The sequence below is a fragment of the Lutra lutra genome, chromosome 2 (assembly GCF_902655055.1).
Source record: "Lutra lutra chromosome 2, mLutLut1.2, whole genome shotgun sequence".
Classification (NCBI taxonomy): domain Eukaryota; kingdom Metazoa; phylum Chordata; class Mammalia; order Carnivora; family Mustelidae; genus Lutra; species Lutra lutra.
Window position 1 is genome coordinate 86,075,953 of NC_062279.1, and position 24,220 is coordinate 86,100,172.

At 35.6% G+C, this 24,220-nt stretch overlaps 1 long non-coding RNA gene across 1 annotated transcript in view; it reads right to left on the reverse strand.

Moving 5' to 3' along the window:
- Positions 1 to 397: 397 nt before the first annotated feature.
- LOC125094250 (uncharacterized) overlaps positions 398 to 24,220 on the reverse strand; it is a 36,155-nt gene continuing 12,332 nt past the window's right edge. Inside the window, exon 3 of the long non-coding RNA XR_007125429.1 lies at positions 398 to 562. This is a non-coding gene — a long non-coding RNA (uncharacterized LOC125094250). The remainder of the gene's footprint in view (positions 563 to 24,220) is intronic.

Genomic DNA, 24,220 nt, shown 5'->3' on the forward strand with positions numbered 1-24,220 from the left:
TTGAGGTCTTTTATCCATTTCAAGTTTATCTTTGTTTATGGTCTAAGAGAATGGTCGAGTTTCATTCTTCTACACATAGCTGTCCAATTTTCCCAGCACCATTTATTGAAGAGACTGTCTTTTTTCCACTGTATATTTTTTCCTGCTTTGTCGAAGATTATTTGGCCATAGACTTGCAGGTCCATATCTGGGCTCTCTACTCTGTTCCACTGATCTATATGTTGTTTTTGCTGTCTTGGTGATCACAGCTTTATAGTAAAGCTTGAAATCAGGCAATGTGATTCTCCCAGCTCTGTTTTTCTTTTTCAACATTTCCTTAGAAATTCAGGGTCTCTTCTGGTTCCACACAAGTTTTAAGATTGTTTGTTCCAGCTCTTTGAAAAATGTTGGTGGAATTTTGATTGGGATGGCATTGAAAGTATAGATTGCTCTAGGCGGTATAGACATTTTAGCAATGTTTATTCTTCTGATCCATGAGCATGGAATGCTTTTCCATCTTTTTGTGTCTTCTTCAATCAAATTGAAGGTTTCTAATTTACATTCAGAAAAAGGTCTTGATTCACTAAAAACAAAGAATAAAAATTATGACATCAATAGAATATAATGTCATTTCTGTTTTTTGGAAGATGAATACACATATATACACGTAGATATTTTTTTCTATTGAGATATAATTTACAAATAATAAAGTACACAAACCACAAGAGGACAGTTTTGCGTCTATATCTGTGTGTAACTATCACCAAATTTCCAGAAGATTTCCAGCCCCTCACAGCCCCTACTGCCACTCCCATCCCAAAGGTTACCAGTATTTTGTCCTTTATCACCATATATTAATTTTGTTTGTTTTTGAGCTTCATATAAGTGTAATCACACAATACATACTCTTGTGTGAGGCTTTTTTTCTGCTCAACATTATTTCAGTGAGAATCTTAGTCATGTTGAAGCAGGAAAAAATATCCAATAGAAAAAGGACAGTCTCTTCAATAAACAGTGTTGGGAAAATTGTACAGCCACATGTAGAAGAATGAAATTGGACCATTTCCTTACACCATATACTAAGATAAACTCAAAATGGATGAAAGACCTAAATGTGAAACAAGAATTCATCAAAATCTAGAGAACAGAGGCAGCAACCTCTTTGACCTTGGCTGAAGCAAATTCTTGCTAGACATATCTCCAAAGGCAAGAGAAACAAAAGTAAAAATGAACTATCAGGACTTCATAAAGATAAAAAGCTTCTAGTCAACAAAATTAAAAGGCAACCACAGAATGGGAGAAGATATTTGCAAATGACATATCAGATAAAGAGCTAGTATCCATGATCTATAAAGAACTTATCAAACACAACACCTAAAAACCAAATAATCCAGTCAGAAATGGGCAGAAGACATGAACAGACATTTCTCCAAAGAAGATATACAAATGGCCAATGGACATATGAAACAGTGCTCAACATCACTCATCACGAGGGAAATACAAATCAAAACCACATTGAGATGCCACCTCGCACCAGTCAGAATGGCTAAAATTAACAAGATAGGAAACAACAAATGTTGGTGAAGATCCAGAGAAAGGAGAACCCTTTTACACTGTTGGTGGGAATGCAAGCTGTGTAGCCACATTGGAAAACAGTATAGAGGTTCTACCCTATGACCCAGCAATTGCACGACTGGGTATTTACCCCAAAGATCCAAATGTAGTGATCTGAAGGGGCACCCCAATTTTCATAGCACCAATGTCCACAATAGCCAAACTGGAAAGACCCCAGATGTTCAACAGATGAATGGATAAAGAAAATGCTATATATATATATATATATATATATATATATATATTCTGATGGCTGAGTCCTATATATATAGGACTCAGCCATCAGAAAGGATGAATACTTACCATTTACATTGATGTGATTGGAACTAGAAGTATTATGCTGAGCAAAATAAGTCAATCAGAGAAAGACAATTATATGGTTTCAGTCATATGTGGGATATAAGAAACAGTGTTGAGGATCATAGGGGAAGGGAGGGAAAACTGGGGAGTCATCAGAGAGGGAGAACATGTGACTCTTAACTATAGGAAACAAACTAAGGGTTGCTGGGGGGAAGTTGGGAGGGAGGATGGGGTAATTAGATGATGGGCATTAAGGAGGGCTCACGATGTGATAAGCACTGGGTGTTATATGCAACTGATAAATTATTGAACACTGCATCTGAAACTAATGATGTACTATATGTTGGCTAATTGACCTTAAAAATAACAACAAAAATTTTAGTCATGTTGCATATGGAACTTTAGTGTTCTTTTTCACTGCTATGACTTATTTCATTGTATAACATAGTAACAATTTATTGTTGATAGAAATTTGGGGTGTTTCTAGGTTTTAGCTAATATAAATAATGCTGCTATGAAAATTGTTATGAGTGTTTTTGGAGTACATAGCACTGGGAGTGGGATTGAGGAGTCACGAGATAAAAACATGTTTAGATTTAGTAGATGGGCAAAAAAATTTTCCAAAGGGACAACTCTAGTTTATATTTCCACCAACAATATGTGAGAATTCCACATTTTCACTAACATTTGATATTACAGGACTAGGTTTTTTCACTTTTCACCATTTTGGATAGTGTATAGTTGTATTTCATTCAGGTTTTAATTTGCATTTATTCAGCTGGCTAAGCAAGTTGAGCTTCTTTTTATGTTTATTGGTCATACACTTCACTTTTATGAAGTGCCTGATCAGGTCTTTCCCCGTTTTAAAAAAAATGTAGGTTGTCTATGTTTTCTAATTGACTGGTAGCTCTTTTTATTCTAAATATGAGTCATTTGTTGGATATATGTATTGAGATTATTTTTTCCAGTTTGTAGCATAACTTTTCATGTTTTAAATAGTGTCATTCAGAGAATAGAAATTTTAAATTTCATACAGAGCAATTTGTTTATCTTTTTCTTATGGCTAACTCATTCTCTTTTCCAACTTAATTAAGAAATATTTACCTATCTCAAGATTGAAAATGTACTCCTATGTTTTCTTCCAGAAAATTTATTGTATATCTTTCATGTAGGTTTTTGCTCCATATTAAATTAATTTTTGCTCATGGTGTAAGGCAGAAGTCAATGTTCATTTTTTTTTTGGCCCCCATTTATTGAAAAGACTGTCCTGTCCCCCTGGATCACAGTGATATTTTTATTATAAATCAGGTGACTGTAGCTAGGTGGATGTCTTTCTTGGCTCTCCCTCCTGTCTCTTAGGTTACTTTATCTATTCTTGGGCTTAAAGCTCACTGTCTTAGTTATTTTTGCTTAATAGTAAGTCGTGCACTCTGGGAGCAAGTTATACAGCTTGGTGTTCTTCATCTTCTAGGTTTTCTTGACTATTTGAGACTATATATTTCTGTAAATAGATATTTGCAGGTGTTACTTTTGAAAGCTTTTAAAAGAGATTTTGGAGAAATAATAAGAAGTATTCCAAAGCAAGAGACCTCTTCTCAAACTGGTTGTGATTGGAAGATATCTGGTGAGTGAATGGATTCTTGAGACCTCAATTTCCATCAGAACAGGACTAAAAACTATCCATCAAGCTCCTTGGATGCTGTATGGCTAAAACACAAATGACTGTAAATCTGTAAATTGAATTTAGTACTAATGAATTAGGGTCGTTAACTTAGGGATGGAAGGAACCTGGAGGATTATCTAGTTCAAGCCCTTTATAACAAATGAAAAAATTTAGGTGATTTCCTAACATCTGCCTTTCAGATTCATAAGCCAGTTTTTTTTCTACTAAAGCTTGCCATCTTTTAATCAAGCCTAGAGTACTTCAGGAAGCACTTGTCTCCATACATATATCTCTTGCATCTACTAGAGGAAAAGGATGTGTGATCTTAAGAATGTTAAACTTCAAAAAAGGGGAAAACAGTTTATAAGAACTGTTCCTTTGTGATGTAGAGAGATACTTAATTAACTAGAACATCATTGAAAATTGGAGTGTAAATCTTTTAAAAATTAGCCCAAGTCCCTATGAATTATGCTTCCCCTGATTGTGCAGTCCAAAAGATTTTAAATCAGCAAGACACATCTTGATCTGAGAACAATGTTAGTGTTTGCACATTCTGCATTCCCATTTGCTTCAAGAAAAGAAGACTCCTCCTTCATTCCATTGGCAACAGCCAGATTTTGGAGGCTGAACATTAACAGTGTACAATTAAGACGCATTTCAGTTAATAATGAACTTGAACATATGAGGTACATCATTGAGAGTGTATCTCCCCCATCCCCAACACTCTCCCTGAAACACTATTTGTTTCTCTTTCCTTTTATTTCATTTTAATCACTCTTCTGAGACATTGTTGGGGTTGACACTTAATCAGGTGTCCAGCTGAAAAATGGTTATTGTATCCTGCTGAGGCAGGGACAGAAGAACAGCAGCCAGCACGTGCTGCAGATGTACGAAGTGGTAAGTTTGGGAAGCGGTGATAATTAAAGAGCATATGGTCAGTAATAAATCTGTACAGTTGTGCTAGCTCATATTAATTGAGGGATTAAGAATAATAGCACATCCTTATGAATAGTGTGTTAAATCTCAAGTTACATTTCCTAGGCTCAGTGTAAATTTGGTGGTTTTTCTTATTTGATGTAACATATGAAGTGTGAGAAGAATTATGATATAATTTGTGTACATATACCCTGATCAAAATGGCTGAGAAGGGTCTGACAAAACATCAACATCTGGAGGTACAGATGTCACTCCCATGAAGCTGACGACCGCCACAGAGCAGGAGCATATGACAGACAAGCAGGGCTCACAAGTGCCAAGTTTCACATGATTTTGATAGAAATGTGGTATGAGTGCTTAACATCTTGATTGATAGTTTTAGGTGAAGAAAAGTATCCCTTAAGCCTCTGCCTACCTTTTTGTTTTGTATTTGCTCTTTATTTTTACTCTTTCATAGTGCCAAGTTTTACCAGAAAAGGTATCGAGTTTCCGAGCTTGGTAGATAGAGTTCATACTTTTGAAGTGGGGAAAGCTGTGTTGGACAAGGTGACTCATATCCATGTTTTCCTCTGGACTGAAATGGTGTTACCAGCAAAGAGGGCAGAGGTGCTGAGTTCCTTATTCATTTGCATGTACTCAGTATCTATATATTAATATTCCCAAAGCAGCTACCAAGAACCAGTGTGTGTGTGTGTGTGTGTATGGATATCCTAAAATATTAATAATGTTATCTCTGTTTGCTGGAATTATTGAGATTTTTTTCTATTTTAATTATGTAAATGTTCATTAATGATTAAGATTAAATGGTGTTTTTCAGAAGAAAATACTGAATGGACCACCAGGGTTCCAGTTCTAATTCATCAGTCTTTAACTGACCCAGTGGCTTCCTTTTGGTTCTATTAAGGTTAAAGAATAACTGCCACTTTTTTCCCTTTATCTCACTATCCTCAAATCAAAATAAATTAAGACATAATTATTCTTATCAGTTAAAATGGATGAGTGCAGAATATTTGAGCCTGGCAATTGTTATGAACCTAAATGAGCAAAAACATTTGGGACCATGTGGTAAAGGATATAAATATATAAGATAAAGTGGTGCCTGTTGCAAAATTCTAGGGGCCAGGCTTTGGAAATTCCTGAAAGATCCTTCCTATAGAAGAAGAAATATCATCTTGCTATCAAATTAGTAATTCTTTCTTTAATGAATCAATATTCCACTGGCTGAAGATTTTTGGGAATAGTATTTAGAATTTGTATCTCTTGTCTTCACTGGAATAGTCAAAGCTGATATTAAGAGTAATGGCTTACCCCTGTGTTCTGGGGATGAAAACGCTGTCACTTCCCATGATCTCTTTTTTTTTTAAAGAATTTATTTATTTACTTGACAGAGATCACAAGTAGGCAGAGAGGCTGGCAGAGAGAGAGAGTAGAGGAAGCTGGCTTCCTGCTGAGCAGAGAGCCCGATGTGGGGCTCAATCCCAGGACCCTGGGATCATAACTAGAGACAAAGGCAGAGGCTTTAACCCACTGAGCCACCCAGGTGTCCCCTCATGATCTCTTTATAAGATCAAAGTATAGGTGCCATCTTAGAGAATATAAATTCATGCATATAATAAGTGAATGGTCTATTTATTCATTTGTTGGATATAATGTTGAATTGGGAATACAATGAATAACAATAACAAAGTAATTAGGGATGCCTGGGTGGCTCAGTCAGTTAAGCGTCTGCCTTCAGTTCAGGTCATGATCCCAGGGTCCTGGAATCAAGCCCCACATCAGGTTTCTTGTTCAGTGGGAAGCCTGCTTCTTCCCCTGCCTGCCACTCCCCCTGCTTGTGCTCTCTCTCTCTCTCTCTCTCTCTGTCTCTCTGTTAAAAAAAAAAATTAAGATTAAAAACAATAGCAAAGTAATTAAAGCAATACTGAGTTTCTCTTTTAGAGTGACAGAGGATGATTATGTTGCCATGAACTCTGGAGTTGAATAGTAACCTCAGCTGATAAGCCACTCATTTTTCACCCTATGTCATTCTGTTCATCTCTGGCCTCTTCCTAGCCATACTGTGGATGAAGAGCTACACTTTCAGACTTCCTGTTCTGCCAGGGCCTAAGGAAGCAGCTCCTGATGCTGTGGAAAGCACAGAAGCTGCAGATGCCAGGTTTTACTTTCGTCTACTGGGGGCTTTTTTTTCTTGCAGGCTTCTAATGAGCAACTTTATATTTTATACCAGCCATTCTACATCACAGGCTAAAGAAGGGTTAATGGCTCAAAAGATTTGACATGAGGGTCATGTGTAGCCTCAAGAAAAGCTTAAATATTGTCCTGGAAAATTTCTTTAGCATGGAAATACCAGGGAACATTTTTGAGTTACTTCTGAAACAAACAGAAAGAGGAGACATGGGGCACCTGAGTGCTTCAGCTCAGGTCATGGTCCAGTGTCCTGAGATCCAGTACCACATCGGGCTCCCTGCTCAGCGGGGAGCCTGCTTCTCCCTCTGCCCCACCGCCTGCTCGTGCTCTCTCTCTCCCTCTCTCTCTCTGTCAAATAAAAAATAAAATGTTTTAAAAAATATTAAAATAAAAACAAAGAAGGAGATAAGACAGACCGAGAAGTGGACGTAGGCCAACAGTTGTACATGATAGGTTGCACATTCAATTCTCTTCTTGGTGCTAAGGAAGAGTGCACACATATACCTATGTGTCTATATATAGTAGTATATATAGCACACATAGTAGTAGAACTAAGATGTGGTTCTGATTTTTGAAACTACAAATTCTTATTCACTGTAGAATAAAAATCATGAGAGATCTGTGTCTTTTCTTTGTCTTAATCTGGATCCTTTTCTTTATTAGTCCTAGTTCCATATTCACATCCATGTGTCATAAGTAATTTTGGAAAAAGTCTCTTTGCTCAGAATAAAGTTAATGGTCTTAGGCACCTTAGGCACTCTTTGCTCAGAATGAAGTTAATGGTCTCAGGCACTTTTTCACAGTGCCAGACTTTTTGTTCCCATTTGCTACTATATCAATCTATGTATTTATAAGACCTTCCTTAATTAAAATTCTTTTTTTTAAGGATTTTATTTATTTTTTTGACAGAGAGAGAGGGATCACAAGCAGGCAGAGAGGCAGGCAGAAAGAGAGGGAGAAGCAGGCTCCCCACCAAACAGAGAGCCCGATGTGGGGCTTGATCCTAGGACCCTGAGATCATGACCTGAGCTGAAGGCAGAGGCTTAACCTGCTGAGCCAACCAGGCGCCCCCTTAATTAAAATTCTAATCCAATGCATGACTTGCAAAAAATCCTACTGAGGTGTTCTAAAATATCTGTATTGCAGCAATGAGAAAGTTTCCTTTGTTGATTTGTGTTTATCCTAGCAATGATGCCTTGGTTTTTAGTTTAAAAGAAATCCCCCTCTTGGCATACTGTTGCCTCGAAAAGTCTGCCTCTATTTCTTAGTATTCTAGGCTATGGCTATTTTAAGTACTAAATTATCAGATGTCACCTGTAGCATTATTTACTATGTTTAGATTATGTAATTAGTGCTTTCTTGGGATTTTGTTGCATAAATCACATGCAGAAAATTTCCTTTTTTGGCAAATGTAAAAATAATACCTTATTTTGTGGATATACAACTCTAATATTTGGGAAAATTGAATACTCCTAAAATGTTCATTAATTTGATTATTTTTTTTTTAGGAGAAACTGCAATAAACAGTATATAATGTTGCCTGAAGCATACCCACATGTGTACACACACACAAATCTCCAGGAGTTATATTCAAATGATAAAAGTAGAGAACCCCCAAGGATAGCAGAGTCCACAATTAATACTACAAGGTAAGAAACCAAAGAACTAGACTGCTACTGTACAAGGTAGTTTCATTGTCCGCTTTGCACAGGAAGGAGCAGTCGTCTATATATTACACTCTCCGTGCTCCTCAACCCTACCTCTACCCCCAGAAGCAGAAAATCCACCAGAGCTGAATTTTTCAAGAATTGACCCAAGACACAAAGGAGGAGGGGCATTCTTTACTTTGAAAGCAGAGAGACAAGTCTGTCTCTTTCAGAAACTAAGTTGAAACATCCTGTGGAGTTGGGAGCTGAAGTTGCCATTTTGGAGCACATAAAAGAGAAGTTAGCAGAAAAATAAGTCTGTAGAATAAGGAGAAACAAAGTGACAGAAGGGCAGGCATTGTGTGGCCCCTGAAGAAAATAGGAGGGAAGAATATTAGTCAAATGTCTTGACTGATTTCCAAATCAAGGTCCCTTGAGACCCTGCTCCATTATTTTCAATATGGCATTGTCTCCTAGGTTTACTTCTTTTGCATGTGAAGAAGTGGAGAGGGATGAAGTCTGAGAAATCTTGTAGCTTAACACCTGATTTTGCAGACTAGCAAATAGAAGTTTATTAAGGTTAAAAATAAAACTTTTTCAAGATAACATAGTGATATAACTATCACATCTCTTCTTGATTATAATTCTTCTCATAGACAGGATAGTCCAATTTATTATCAATATCAATAACCATATCATTTGCAAAGTCATGAATATTAGTAATATTTTCACTTCTAAGGATTGAAAGTATTTTCTCTATAGGCTTTCAGGGGAAAAAAATTGCTTTTCTGATGGATAGTCTGAAATTCACTCACTATGAAAATGTACAGCCTTCAATGATCTTTCCCAAGTTATATTTGTAGACCAGTTTGCACTATTCATATTTGTAGACTCTATGCTCTCATCATACTGTTCCCTGAAGATGCCTATTTTTAATCTTTAAAAATTAAAAAATTATAAAATAATATTTATTTATTTTTATAGATACACTTGGGGCATCTTTTTCCTTCTTCACCCTGGCTGCGTATAAGTTCCTGGGTAGGTTTAAAAAATACAATGCCCAGCTCTCAGAGGTTTTGATTTAACTGGTCTATGTTATGGTATCAGCTAACTGAAATATAATTAATGTACAAGAAAATTCATCCATTTATTATATAGTCTGAAATTGTGCTAACTGTATGCAGTTGTGTAACTACCAGCACAATCAAAGTTTAGAACACTTCCATCTCCTTAAGTTTCCTTGTGCCCATTTATGGTTAATCCCCTCCTCCTCCACTTGACCGCAAGCAATCACTGATTTGCTTTCTATCACCATAGTTTTGCCTTTTCTAGAACTTCATATAAATAGAATCATAAAGCATATAGTCATTTAGGTTTGACTTTTTCTAGTGAGCACATATTTATGTTTTTGTGACTCAACCATATTGTACCTTTTTATTGCTGAGTAGAATTCCATAGTATGGGATAAGCCACAATTTGATTCTCTTTTCATCAGTTGATGGAAGGTTGAGCTGTTTCCAGTTATTTGGTTATTATGAACAATTTTTCCATGGATATTTGCATACAAGTCTTTGTATGGATATGTATTTTCATTTTTTCAGGATGGGATTGGATTGCTGGGTCATGTAAGTATGTGTTTACTTTTGTAGATACTGCCATATTACTTGTCCAAGTGGCTGTACGTTTATATCCCTACCAGCAATGTGTGAGAGGTCCAGCTGTTTCACATGCTCACCAACATTTAGGGATTTGGGACTTTTTAACTTTAGCCATTCAAGTGAATATGTAGTGAGTTCTCTGTTATCAGTATCTTTAATCAATATTAATTCAAGCATGAGTATTCTAAGAAACATTCTCAGATGATTTTAATATCTGCCTTGGATGACTCTCCTACAAGGACTTTTCATGACAATTCTCAATATTTGAATTTTATGCATTCTTCAGGCCTCAACTTAAATCCCTTCTTTTCCATGAAAACTTCTCTCACTTAAGACAGGAGTAATTTCTTCTTTCCTGAAACCCCCTGTCAGTATTACTTAGCACTTATTATGTTGCTATAATAGTTATTTATGTATGTGGTTATCATATTTACTAGACTTTAAGATCTTTTAGGTCAAAGGCTTTATTTTTTTTATGTTATCTTTGCAGGCCTTATGAATACTTGTTGAATGAGTTATGAATATTTGCAACACTTACTTCATATTTTATGTAACAGAATGACTGTATTAAGAACACAGACTCTGGAAAAACAAAACTGGAGGTATTACAATTCCAGATTTCAAGTTATATTACAAAGCAGTAGTAATCATGACAGTATGGTACTGGCACAAATATATACACATAGACTAATGGAATCTAATAGAAAACCCAGAAATAAACCCACAATTATATGGTCAATTAATCTTCAACAAAGGAGACATGAATATACAGTGGGAGAAAGACAGTATATTCAACAAATGGTGTTGGAAAAACTGAACACCAACATGCAAAGGAATGAAACCATACAACCTTCTCACACCATACACAAAAATAAACTGAAAGTGGATGAAAGACCTACATGTGGGACCTGAGACCATAAAAATCCTTGAAGAGAGCACAGGCAATAATTTCTCTGACATTGGCTGTAGCAACATTTTTCTGGATATTTCTTTTGAGGCAAAAGAAAAAAGTAAAAATAAACTATTGTGACTTCATCAAAATAAAAAGTTTCTACATCATGAAGAAAACAATGAAGAAACTAAAAAACAACTTACTGAATAGGAGAAGGTATTTACAAATGGCATATCTGCTAAAGGGTTAATGTCCAATATATATAAAGAACTTATGCAACTCCACACCAAAAAAAACCCTCTCCAAATCAGCCAATTAAAAATGGACAGAAGACATGAACAGACATTTTTCCAAAGAAGGCATAAAGATGGCCAACAGACACATGAAAAGATGTTCAACAGCATTCATCATCAGGCAATTGCAAGTCAAAACTAAAATGAAATATAACCTCACACCTGTCAGAATGGTTAAAATAAACACACACACACACACACACACACACACAAGAAACAACAAGTGTTGGCAAGGATGTGGAGGAAAAGGCATCCTCTCGCACTATTGGTGGGAATCCAAACTGATGCAGCTATTTTGGAAAATAGTATGGAGGCTCTTCAGAAAGTTAAAATAGAACTACTCTAAGATCCAGTAATCACACTACTGGGTATTTACCCCCAAAATACAAAAACATTAATTCAAAAGGATACATGTACACTTATGTTATTGCAACATTATTTATATTAGCCAAATGATGGAAGCAGCCTAAGTGTCTATTGGTAGATGAATGAATAAAGATGTGATATACATATATAGTGGAATATTATTCAGCCATAGAAAGAATGAAATCTTCTTGCATTTACAATAACCTGGATAGAGCTAGAGAGTATAATGCTAAGCAAAATAAGTCAGCCAGAGAAAGGCAAATACCACACTGATAGGTGGAATTTAAGAAACAAAACAAGTGAGCAAGGGAAAAAAAAAAGAGAGAGAGAGAGAAATCAAGAAGCAGACTCTTAACAAACTGATGATTACTAGAGGAGAGGTTGGAGGGGGGGATGGGTGCCATAGGTGATGGGGACTAAAGAGTACACCTATCATAATGAAAAAATAAAATAAAATCATCTTTGGAAGAATGTATGGATGTAAATAAATAAAAATTGCTATAGAAAAAAATAATAAACTGGCTCATTGTCACACTCAAAAAAGAAGAAAGAAAGAGAAAGAAAGAAAAAAGAAAGAAAGAAAAGGTATAAAATGTATAAAAGGTATCCAAATTGGAAAAGAAAAAAAAAAAGAAGAAGAAGAACCCTGGAGCTGGACTGTCTACCATCCAATACTTATTTTGTGTCTTAAAACCCTGTTATCTTAGGCAAGTTAATTAATTTCTCTGTGTCTCAGTTTTATTATGTGAAAATGGGGCTATAAATGGTATCTATCTCAAAAGGACAGTCTGATAATTAAATGAATTAATGGTCATAAAACATTTAGGATTGTGCCTAACACACGGTAAGCAGTATACAAGTATTAGGTGTTTTGGAGTGTGTATGTGTATGTCTGCTCTATGATGTATGGGAGTGGAAAAAGCAGAGATATTACACAGAGAGGGGAGCATGAGAGGAGAGACAGAGAACTAGGATTCTCCCCCAAAAGCTGGCTTTGGGCAAATTAAAAATCAAATATTCTTTTAATCCTCCTCAATCCAGGTCCCTAGATGGGTTTTGCCATCATCTGAGTGCTTTCCTCCCCACGATCAAGCACTGTGACATTTACCTAATGTCTGATTGTGAAGATTTTCCCCCTTCAGTCTGTCACTTGCTGTTTCATCAAGAACTAGTTCTGATTTCTAGCCAGTTGATACAGCTTTCAGTTTAGTCTCTGTAGGGGAGTGGACTGGCTACTTGCTGTCTACAGTAGTGATCTGGGTTTCCTCATGGCTAGAAGCATCTTTTTTTGCCATGACCCAGTTAATAATGTCTACTTGGTATGGAAAGACTTTTATTGAGAATGATTCAGTCGCCAATACATATTTTTGTGGTCAGTTGGTTTAAAGTTGTTATGTTCTATCTCTTCTCTCCTTTTCCAGTCACAGACACCTTGTATCATGGAAAGTGGAAGTCCAGCCATTGGAATAATCACAGTGATGGGCATTTCTTGGATTGTTACACAATATCAAGCATTGCACTAAACGTAGTCTGTAGGTTATCACACCTGATCCTCTTCACTTTGCAAAGAAGAAATAATGGCCCTCCCCAAATTATGAATGAGGAAACTGAGGCTCAGAAAGGCTAAGTGACTTGTCTGATGTCACAGTGCCAGTAAGAGTCTAAACCATATTCATTTTCTCATTCACCCACTGATCATTAGAGTACTGGTACCTCATTCCCTAGATTCACATCTACCAGAGGGAACACTGGTTTTTCAAAGAAGCTCTTAAATTTGTTACCTGTAAGGATACAGGTTTTCCTTTCCAGCATCTCTGTCTTTTTGAAAAATGTTTTGCTTTAGGTCTTTTCTACGAACTTACTTGCCCAACAGTGAAACCAGAATACTTATAAATAAAAAAAATCAGAGTCAGAAAACAGACTGATGATGTGCCCTAGATTCCACTCAACAGCACCATCTTGAAACAACTTCCCCTGTCCATGCCAGTGCTCTGGCTTCCTGTATTGTGTTGAATCAAAGAAAGCAGATATGTTCAACTTCAGAGAGGCCCTGAAGGTGATGGTGTAGATTTAAACTCCCAACTCATAAACAAATTTTGTGATCCTGACCCTAGACTGGCATTCCCAGAAATGATCTTTTTTGGGTGGGCATTCCATATGATTTTTCTGCCTCTTTTTTTTTTTTTTTTTTTTTTTGAGTCCCCAAACACTTTCAAGGACTGCATAATGATTACTCTCCCTCTACCAACTGGTCAGATATTAATGCTGAGACATGTTTCAATATCTTAAACGTGGAATCAGTGTTATTTTTAGTCAGAGCAGTTACTGGAAATTTCACCAGTTTTGCTTCTCAGGAATTTAGCTAGGAATTTTTTTATTTGTTTCACCTGTCTTCCACATGACAATGTATCTTTTATTCCATGATAGGGTGTAGAGTGGTGTTTGTGCATTCCAGGGTATACCTTTCAAAAGAGCTGATTAGGATGATTTCTAATTGAAATAAATAAAATATTTCACCAAATCCTGGAAACAACAGCCTGCTTATACTCAGATTGTATTCATGCTGTGGGAGGAAAAGAAACACTAGTATTATTTGAGTTTTGCTATTGGGGGGAATGAGAGCAGCTTTGAGTGAGGAGACATCTTTCTTCAAATGTTTTATCTCTGGGGCCTGCCAAGGTTGGGAGGATTCCTTTCTTCAAATACTGAATATTATGCAGTCACCTTATGGTCTACCAGATGTTCCCTGGCTCCTCCTGGCTGAACCAGTGTCTGCTGTTCTTGTTGCTCTTAGAGGTCTGACTGGGAGCCCTCTGCAAGATTAGAATGTGGTGCAAATGAAGCCTGAGCCACAAGCTTGTTCCAGGTGTGAGCTAGTCAGCTTTGCACAGAGAAAAGATTTGTCTTTAAGCCTCAGTTTTCACCTAGCCCCTGCCAGCCATTCTACCAATGGGTCAGGAAAGGAACCAGGTGAGTGAGCATATGTTGATGAATGAGAGATTCATTTCACTCTAGAAAAATAAAAACAGAGGATTTATGCCACCAAAGGTTATAGCAGCATCTTTAAAAGTGTAGGCCACTGGGTGGTAATTAATAGGAGGCAGGCACTTTGAATCAAAACGTAAAGCTACACAAAAGTACCTCTTATGGACACAAAGGAGGCATGATTTTCATACTCATGCTGTTCAGAAGGAAAACAAAGAATTTAATTAACATTTATTTATTGAGTGTGTAATATGGCCAATTCCTTTTCATTTGCTGAGTGGGGTACTCAGATAAGTCTCTGTCCTCAAAAAAGTTAATGCTGGTAGAAAAGAGAAATGAGTTAGGTAGACAGATAACTACAACACAGAAAACATGAGTTATGAAATGTGTAAAGAAAATGCCCTAGGAATTTGGGGAAGGAGAGATCACAATTACAGAATACACCAGTGGTTTCCCCAGTATTCATTCCCCTCTATTTTCCTTCCTAAGAGATCTATGATTTTTTTTAATTGGTACCCACGATTCTCCACATAATCGTGGGTTCCAGGGAAACTGACTTCTTGTCTAGCTTCAGAGAACTTAAGCTAATTAGTTTAAGTCAACCATGGGAATCCTATTTTCTCTTTTGCATTGTTCAGGAAGGGTTATGCACCCAACTCTGGCCAATAGTGATTGTTGGGGGTAGGGGTTTCTGGGAAGCATTTCCTTAGCCTCTAGCTAGAGGGAGAGTGGATCCCTCTTCTCCCTTTGCATGTTGCCATGACCAGATATAATGCCTGGTACTGTTGCAGTCAACTTAGCATCAGACTGAGGAAAAGGCTAAGCCATGGAAGAACACACAGTAGGAACTTCAACAGATTTGAGTCAGGTTTTCTGTTATTTGAAAGTGAATTTTATGCAAGTCACATTCTTTCGGTGGGGGGTGAGAAAAAATTTATGAGAAAACACACATTCAAGATGAGCACTGAAGAACAGACACAATTTTGAATACTGGAGTACAGAGAGTAAAATATTTTAGGTGACGGGGTAGTGATGGTAAGGTGGGAATAATTTAGGTTAAGAAAAAATTTTTTAAAAAGGCACAGAGATTTTAAGGTTCAAAGTATGTTCATCCAGACTGGAACCTGATCTTTTCATGCATGTTTCACTTCATTCTATTAAGATATAGACCATTTATAGGAAAGATATTGTTAAAAATAAATTATAAAAAGGAACATAACCAGATGGATGGGAGATAAAAAATACAAGTTATAATAAATAAGTTCAATATCTACACAAGGAGATTGAGGAGAAGGGAAATGGACACAGATGGGAAGTTCTAAAATTATACAGTAACTAGATTTTAACATGACCATCAAATTCTTGGTGACCAAAATGAAAAAGAAAACTGGTTAGTTACATAGGTCTCATTTCATATTTGGAGAAAATGTGCCAGTTCCTTAAGAGAACTTAGTTATGTGAATATTTGTATGTGGAACAATGGAAAATATAAAGGATGATGTCCCCATCAAATTCTCTACAGGGAATTCATCATTGGTTCTGATGTTCTTTTCAACTAACCAAAAGTCAAGTATTAAGTGAGTCTTGAGAAGAGAAGCAGAAAAGTTTAGTTAAGTTAAGCCATATCTTGGAGCAGTTTGGATGACAGGGTAAGAGCGCTACAATTCATTTCATTGTCAATAAGCAAATGTGGAGTCTGAGGATCAAATCAGAACAATTATAGCTGATCTCCCATAGAGTTTGATCTATTAGTGATCTGTGAATAAAATGAAAGGGAGATAACCATGGAGACAGAGAGGAAAAGAAACAAACTAATATAATTTTGAGTAGTTGCAAGATCCTAGGCATTACTTATGGTAGTTTAAATAAATGTGACATCACATTTTAAAAAATCTATTGATGATCATATGAGTTTTCTCCTTTATTTTGTACACTAGATGAAGTATGTTGATGAATTTTCACAAATCAACTTTTGTTCCTAGAAGAAACTTAACATATTAACTTAAAAAAAAGTCACTTGATGGGTATTAAGGAGAGCATGGATTGCATGGAGCACTGCGTGTTATTAACAATGAATCGTGGAACACTACATCAAAAACTAATGATGTACTATATGGTGACTAACATAACATAGTAAAAAAAGTCACCTAGATCGATTTGCTAATTCATATTTGTTTAGGATCTATGGATTATGAGAAATATTTGCCTTGTAGTTTACTTGTAGTATCCTTATAAAACTCAATACCAGAAAAGTGAATAATACAAATAAAAATGGGCAAAAGACATGAGTAGATATTTTTCCAAAGACTTACAGATGGCCACATAAAAAGACACATGAAAAGATGCTCAACATCATTCATCATCATGGAAATACAAATCAAAACTACAATGAGATATCACCTCACATCTGTCAGAATGGCTAAAATCAATGATGCAAGAAACAACAGGTGTTGGCAAGGATGTGGAGAAAGGGGAACTCTCTTGCACTGTTGGTGGGAATGCAAACTGGTGCAGCCACTCTGAAAAACACTATGGAGTTTCCTCAAAAAGTTAAATATAGAACTACCCTATGAACCAGCAATTGCACTATTAGGTATTCATCCAAAGAATACAAAAATATTAATTCAAAAGTGTCCATATACCTTGATGTTTATAGCAGCATTATCTACCATTGCCAAATTATGGAAATAGCCCAAATATCCATTGACTGATAATTGGATAAAGAAGATGTGGTAAATGCATACAGTGAAATATTACTCAACCATAAACAAGAATGGAATCTTGCCATTTGCAACGATGCCATTTGCAATTTGCCATTTGCAATAGCCATTTGCAATAATATCCTCTAGGACCTAGAGTTCCTAGAGGATATTATTCTAAGAGGATATTATTCTAAGCAAAATAGGTTAGTCAGAGAGAAACAAATGCTATATGATTTCACTCATTTGTGGAATTTAAGAAACAAAACAAACAGAGGGGAAAATAGAGAGAAAGAGGCAAACCAAAAAATAGACTCTTCACAATGGAGAACAAACTGATAGTTACCAGAGGGAAGGTAGATGAAGGCATGGGTGAAATAGGTGATGGGGATTAAGGAGTACACTTGTCATGATGAGCACTGGGTGATGTATGGAAGTGTTGAGTCACTAAATTGTACAACTAAAACTAATATTACAGTGTATGTTAACTGGAATTTAAATAAAAACTTAAAAAAATCCTTGATATCTTTTAATGTTAGATTTATGATGGCTTCATAAAATGAATTATAAAGTATTTCTTCTTTTTTTATTCTTTGGAAAAGTTTGTTAAGATAGGTGCTATTTCTTACCTAAATGGTAAGAAGACTTCTCTGCTAGCCATCTGAGCTTAAAGATTTATTTATGAAAAGGCTTAAAATTATATATATCTGTGTATGTGTGTGTGTGTATTTAGATTGTATATTTGTTTTTGTGTCGACTCTGGTAAGGTGTATTTTTCAAGATTTTATCCATTTCATTGAAATTATTAAATGTTGGCATACATATGTTTTTAATATCCTTTTAATTTGCTTTACTTTCTGTAAGGTATATAATGATGCCTCTTATTTCATATATCATATGAAATATGATTTTTCCTTCATCAGTCTTCTTGAGATTCATCAATTTTTTTTTATCTTTCATACGTTTATTTTCCAAAAGGCTAATTTTTGGCTTGTTGATTTTCTCTATTGCAAATATGTTTTTATTTAGTTAAATTCTGCTGTTATCTTTATTATTTCCTTCCTTCTATTTCCTTCATGCATAATTTGCTGCATTTAATTTTTTCAGACTCATATTTAGATCATTCAATTTTGCCTTTTCTAATAAGTATAAATAAGGCTATGGTATAAGATGTCCTCTATATGTTATTGTGGCTATGCCCACAAGTTTTAATATATATTTTTTATTGGTTAAAAATATTTTCTAATTTCCATTTTAATTTCTTCTTTGATCCATCAGTTACTTGTATGTATCTGGTTTGATTTCTAAATATTTGGGGCTTTTTTAATATATATATATGTATACACATATTATAGATATTACATATAATATATATATTATATACATATTATATGTATATGTAGATATTATATATATAAATATGTACATATTATATATATTATATATACATATATATTTTTTATTGTGTTATGTTAGTCACCATACAATACACCATTAGATTAGTTTTTGAGGTGTTATATGTAAACAATGAATCTTGGAACACTACATCAAAAACATTTGGGTTTTTATGTTACTCTTTTGTTAATGACGTCTGCCCCGATTTTGTTGTATTAAAAGTGTATATTCTGAATGTTTAAAAGTCTTTAAAATATACTGAAGTCTACTTCATGTTGAACCACATGGTTGAACTCCATAAACACAATTCTATGTAAGTTTGGTAAGGGATGTGTAAATTGTATTTGTTGGATGCAGGGCTCTTATACAGTTAGTTCAGGTTTGTTAATCTTGTTCAATTTTTATACATCCTTACCATTTTTTGTCTGCTATGCTATCAGTTCCTGAGAAGTATGCTCTAGTATCCAATACAGTTATGTAATATGTAATTATATATGTAAAGATAATGTGGTTATATTATATATAATTAATATTTAACTATGATATTTTTTACTATAATTCCATTTTTTAGAATGAAACTTAAAGCAAGCACTGGAAAGATTAAGTTTATGTCATTGTGCATTTTCCTTTTAGGCCTGTGCAGTCTTCCTTAAAAATACAAATTTCAAGCAAAATTTTGGAGAGGCTAGAGCTACCCTTTCTAGTAGAATAAGGTTTTTTTGAACTCTAGCCTAGAAGTATAATTTTGCAGACAATAGTCAGAAAGCTTTGGAGTTTCTGAAGTGGCCATTTCCCAGGCATAGAGGTAAAAATATCATGGAGAAGGCCCATGTTTCTGGAAAGGCAGCAGAAAAACCTGACCTGCTGGGGAGGGGGGCAATCCTTAGGTTTTCAAATATGAATGGAACTAGAGGAACAATCTTGGCTCCTAAAGTGATCTCCTTTCCCCTTTACCCTATAACACAGCCTCTCCTGACAAGGTTTGGGCTCTGTTACTATGCAGCTAAGTGCATGGAAGAAAGTCTGAGCTCAGTTGACTTTCAAAATACTGTATTCTTTTTTTTTTTTTTTTTAAACGGAACTGAAGAAACACAGCAGGTTCTCCTACAATCAGCTTCTGGCCCCTTGTCATACGGAATAGCTCTCCATCAGTGGCCGGCAGGGAGCCAAAACTTGCAAGGAGGGGCAAGCAATAAAATAAAAATCACATTTTCAAAATTTCTCTTCCCTGCTACCCTGGGTCATATTTGATTAATAGACTGCATTTACTTTAAAGGTGTGATTGCACACACGTTACCTATACTGTGCCACTGTGCACTTGGCAGAGAGAAAGCTTGTTATGAATTCTGAACCACAGCAAGATGTTAGCACGTCATTAATATGCATAGGTGCAGATATCTGTCTGTTGTTTTACAATGCTATTTCATTTATATAGTGCCGGCACTTGACGGATATAAGAGACTCCATTCCCAGCTAGAGAGATTCCTAAATAAAACTAGCAAGTTATTGCAGAAGTAATCAGACAGAGCAAAGGAGTTCAGGTTCTTGAGTCTCTATATGAGGCCAGTTCTTGAGTTTCATTTCAAATGCCTCTCCATGTGGACTAGCTTAACTTAATCCTTTCTTCTCTCACTGACAGCAAATACACCTGTTTTTACCTTTCTTTTCTTGTTTTTTCCTTCCTTAATTCTGTTTAATCTGAAAATGCAGTTTGCTGCTGTTTTGATTCCACCAGCTTGAAAGCAGCCTCAAAAAAATAAAACCTCTTAGGGTGTAGGACCAGGCTGCTTGTACACATCGGTGTGTATAGTGATGGGCCACCCTAAGGGGAGGTGGGAGAGGTGGCCTATGATGAGACTCCATGGACTGTCAGGAAGAAATGGGACATATGGAGTCATATTTATTTTCTTGAAGTTGTCATTTCAGTATCCTACTCCTAACCATCTTGAAGAGGAAAAGCTAAACTCATTAAGACAGTATGCAAAACATTCAAGGCCCTCACCCATCTCTGTAGCTGCAATCATGCACCATCACTCCTGCACCTTTATTCCAAACATATAGAGCTCCTTGCTGCTTTCCAAAGCACTATCTTGCCCTATGCTGTTTCCTTTCTCTTTGCCATCACACATTTTCCTCCTTCAGTCTGCAACATATTTCCTCTTCTCTGCTTGGTGATTCCATCCACATCACTGCAAATGGCAAGATTCCATTCTTTTTATTGCTGAGTAATACACACACACACACACACACACACACACACACACACACACCACATCTTCTTTATTTGTCCATCCATCAGTCAATGGATATTTGGGCTATTTCCATAATTTCAAAATGGTAAATAATGCTGCTATAAACATCAAGGTATATGTACCCCCTTGAATTAGTATTTTTGTATTCTTTGGTTAAATACCTAATAGTGCAATTTCTGGGTCATAGGGTAGTTCTATTTTTAACTTTTTTAGGAAACTGTTTTCCAGAGTGGCCACACCAGTTTGCATTCCCACCAACAGTACTAGAGGTTTCTCCTTTCTCCTCATCCTTGCCAACCCCTGTTCTTTCTTATGTTGTCTATTTTAGCCATTCTGACAGATGTGAGGTGATAGCTCATTGTAGTTTTGATTTGTATTTCCCTGGTGATGAGTGATGTTGAGCATCTTTTCATGTGTCTTTTCATGTAGCCATGTGCATGTCTTTGGAAAAATGTCTATTCATGTTTTCTGCCCATTTTTTAATTGGAGCATTCATATTTTGGGTGTTGAGTCACAAAAAAAATCTTCCCAGGGATTTACTCTTCTGTGGAATCTATCATGAATCCCCATGTGGAGTTGTCCTCTATCTTTTTCATGTTTCTGTTGTACTTTGATATAATATCTATTAAAACACCACTTACACTGAAAAAAAAAAACCATTGGGAACTTTGGTCTTAAGAAGTTGTGTGACTTCTTAAACTTTTGTAGCTTCTCTGTGCCTTTAACTTATTAATCTACCTTTCTAGTAATAAATAAGAGCAAACTCCTTTAAAACTCACATCATAAAATAAATTCCTTATATGTCTCTAGTTTTACTAGACTGTGGTTGCCTGTGAGGGAAAGGCTGTGTTTATTGTCCTTATATCTCCAGTGCCCTAACAGATCCTTGAAATGATAGGTTCTAAATAAATATATATTGTGTGTGTGCCCTGGCTATGGGAAGATAACATATAAAAAATACCGTACTGTGTATTTGAAATAATGGGAGATTTCATCTGAATAGAGAAATCCGTCAATGTCACCTGCAAGTTAGCACTGTTCGTTCCTCCCTTTCCTCAAGGCAGGTGGGAAAGGCTCTTCTGGAAATGATTGTGATAATTCTGCTGAGGTAAGTGGTCATAAGCTGGAGTCCCTGGCCAGGCATTGCATACCTGAAGTCTCACTAGTTACACTGAGCTTTAAAATGTGTTTATTTGGCCTATCCTGTTTAGAAAAATTAATTAGTTATCAACATTAGAGAATATGGAGATTTCCCATAAAGATCTGAATTCCAATCTTCTCTGAAAGCAAAAGGACTAACAGTGGTGCCACATTGGCAAAATCAGATGACATATGTTGTCTATGTGCCTCAGACCTACCCCCCTCATTTCAACTGGCTATTCCACTATGTTAAATGTCATATAGGCATAGAGATTGTGTGGAGGTTTAGTCTGTGTGAACTTATAAGCATTTCTGAAAGAACAGTGCCCCTATATCTCATCATAATTCCAAGGAGGGGTGTGAACCTAAGTAGGCTAAAATTAAGTAAACGTATTTGGATAAAACTGCACATAAGAGAATGCCGTTGAGCCAAGAGAAGAGTACTAAGATAAAATAGACATAAAAAAATCATACATGAACTAGATTCATCATTTGTCAGTGACTCTGAGTGATTGGATGGGAAATCCAGTGGGTTTTGGGTAGGGAATAGAGTTTTGTTATTGTCACATGGCTAATATAACTGAACATACACACGCCAGACCCTGCAAATACTCCTGCTAATGAGAAAAAGTGTAACAAACACTGGAAATCCCACTCCAGTGATTTTAAATATTCTCAGTGAATACCTGAATAAGTGAAGATGACTAAGATTAGGATGATCCATAGAATAATTACATAATTTAAGTTTACTGTGGCTAACTATCCAAATCACATATGAATCTGGAATTCCCATTTTCCTGAATTTGATCTTGGTTTCTTAATGGCAATCTCCTGCTATTAACTGAGTACAATTTAATTCCATTCATCCTGTTTTTTTTTTATTATTATTAAGGACAGCCTTTTAAATATGAGCCTGGAATTGGCTTACTTTGTTTTATTGTTACTTTTTAGTTTAACAGGAGAATCCCTCTTTATATTTCATCTCCAAACATTTTAAGGAGTAAAACCTATTATTAATTTGGAATCTACTTGGTCTGCATAGTTTTTATTTAAATTACAAAATGCGGGGAAGTCACATTTTATTCTTTGTTTTCTGAGAGTTCCACTTATTAGAGATTTTGATAAGTAAATGTCTATTATTGAATTGAAGCATAGTAATGATTTAGTTAGAGATTTAAAACTTGCTTTATTCTCTACCTATAGGTAGGCAAATCCTAAGTAATAGGGATGAAAAGTAAATTCTATTTGAAAGAAAGGATAATTGAAAACATTTTTCAGTAACTTGTCTCATTGTTAGAAAATCTTTACTGCTACAAAATTCCTACTTATAAGAAGGCAGGAATCACTCATGACAAAGATAAAGCTCATTTTCCTATCCATTTATAAATAATGTATATGATCCTGTCATTATGTCATTTGTTAGTTGAACAGAAGTAAGAATATAGCTAGGAATTCCTTAAGTTAAGGAAAAATTCCTGTGGGACCAAATTCAAAGGCTTAAAGAATCTTAAGTATAAAATGGAAGATGTCCTCAAGTAGTTTTGTCAGCAATATTTCACTTAATTTCAAACACTTAGAGCAAATCAAAAAATCAAAAGATATTTATTGTTGATTTGGAGTTACATAAAATAACAGCATGACTCGGATATGATATCGATTGAGTTTTCTTGGAGGTATATAATCTAGTTTTATGGTGAACTTGGTAATGGAAGCTGTCAAGTGACAATGAAATGGTCTATTAATTCTTACTAAAGTTATCATGCTTATCTCAGGAGATGGAGTGATACTATATACTATATAATATATTATATATATATATATATATATATATATATATATATGCTATATAATAAATATTCCTTGGGGATTTATAGTGAAATAAGCCAAGCGGAGAAAGACAATTATCATATGGTTTCACTCATATGTAGAACATAAAGAATAGCGTGGAGGACCACAGGGGAAGGGAGGGAAAACTGAATGGGAAGAAATCAGAGAGGGAGACAAACTATGAGAGACTCTGGACTCCAGGAACCAATCTGAGGGTTACAGAAGGGAGGGCCATGGGGGGACGGGTTAACTGGGTGGTGGGTAGTAAAGAGGGTATCTGTTGTTATGAGCACTGGATGCTATACACAACTAAGTAATTGTTGAGCACTACATCAAAAACAAATGAGGTACTGTATGTTAGCTAAGTGAGCATAATAATAATTATAAC